Source organism: Adiantum capillus-veneris, chromosome 2 (genome assembly GCF_014529385.1).
Source record: "Adiantum capillus-veneris isolate H3 chromosome 2, ASM1452938v2, whole genome shotgun sequence".
NCBI lineage: Eukaryota > Viridiplantae > Streptophyta > Polypodiopsida > Polypodiales > Pteridaceae > Adiantum > Adiantum capillus-veneris.
The window spans coordinates 42,065,828-42,067,634 of NC_140932.1; the positions used below are offsets into that span (position 1 = coordinate 42,065,828).

A 1,807-nucleotide genomic window follows, 5' to 3' on the forward strand; every position below is an offset into this window, starting at 1 on the left:
GAAATTGTTATTGTGCAAAGGTTTGGAGGCCCGAGCAGTAAAGAACGAGCACGAGCAAAGATCGTCTAGGGAAGGAGCACAAGCAACGGAAGGACGACCAAGCGGTATGAAAAGCAAAGCGAGCACGAGTTGATAAGGTTATCAAGCAAGGTCGAAAATCCAGAGGAATTGTTCGTTTATTTGATAAAGCAAGCAAGGTGCTGATTCACTAAGCGCAGAAGAAGAGAATTGATGAGTATATGAAGTTGATGAAAACTTTATTAACTGGAAGGAGTTCACACCTGAAGAAGGTTTTAGATGATAATGTTGTAGATGCAAAGAGGTTCCTGCTTGTAGATGCCAAGGATTCACATACACCGAGGAGTTTAGAAGCGACTATTTAGTAATTCTAGGGGAAGCCTTAACATGAAATAGCGAGTAGCAGTTAAGCTTGTGCTCGAGAAGGTGGTCAGGAAGAGCAAGGGAAGGACATTGAGGCCATACAGATTTGGCATTTGCACTTCCGCTCATAGTCTTGGCGGGTTCAAGAGCACTTGTTGCCTATTGTGATCAAGTTACTTTTTTGTATTCAGATTTTAGTCCATTTAAGTAATTCAATTCAAGGTGTTCTTTTGTGCTATATTCTGTTGAGGTGTGCATCTTTCTCTCACCGTGTCGCACAGCGAGCAGCCCGGTGCTGACCTGGTTTACCTCATGAACATAAACATCCCCGGACATCTTTGGTGAACCCGACGCGAAGCGAGATGGGGTGTGAAATTTGCCAGAGAGGATGACGACGACATCTCAAGTAGAGATGATGCAGCAGATGATGCAACTATTTGATGCTTTCTTGCAGAGCATCATCAGGTTACTTATGAACAATTTTCTTTGGGCCAAGCAGATTTATCGCGAGGATTTTCTCTTTTAGATGAAGCCGAGATAAAGCAAGAAAAAGTAGAAGAAGCATTGGATAAGGTTTATGCTGAAAGAGGTACATTCGATGGTTATGATAGTGATGGATATCTTTCATGCTCCAGGTCATAGATGGAGCTTGTGGATATTCCAACTAAGCCTATGATCAAGGAGTTTGGCCGGTTAGTAGCTTCAGAATAACATGATCAGATACAAAAGCTTATCGATAAGTATGCAGATAATTGGAAAATTTTTGAAGAAGCAGTTGTACAGGTGGGTGACCAACACATAGCCTTCGAAATAGAGAAGATGGATCAATGAAAGCAAGTTACTTTCAGTAAAGGTGATGGAGATCAATTGCAGACAATCAGCTATGATGAATTTTGGGAGCATATTCATGCAAGAAGTAAAGCTAGAGCAGATGCAGCTTCGCAAGTATCAGATTTAGCACGAGAGGATCATACTTCAGGTAACCTAACATGGGTAAATAATGAATTCCATATGAAAACCATTGGTGAAATTTTTTCAAAGCCTACTCGCAAGGAAGCTACTTCCATTATTGATGCTTGTGCGGATTTAGATGAAGATAGAGATAATGTTGATGTGCCTTCCTATGCAAATGTTTGTAAAGAAATCCGAGCCAAGCTTGAAGCTGTTGTGGACGAGTGTCTGCTTGAAAATGACAAGTTATTGCAGATTGTAGAAGATCAAGGGATTACAGAGATGGTTTATGTAAAGCTTGGAATTCCATATTCTAAAACTCCAGTTATGTCATTGGATAAAAATAACTATATCCATGGTCTACAGATACATGGGGATTCAAATGGCTTGGGTGTGGTAGAGGAAGTTGCAATTGTACATGGTTTGGATGTGCAAGAGGATATATCAGATGAAGTTGAAGATTCTCATGGATTTT

General features: G+C 40.6%; 1 pseudogene; it reads left to right on the top strand.

Annotated features, from left to right (window-relative positions):
* The first annotated feature begins 769 nt into the window (after positions 1-769).
* Positions 770-1,183, top strand: LOC147462673 (uncharacterized; annotated as a pseudogene).
* Positions 1,184-1,807: the final 624 nt, after the last annotated feature.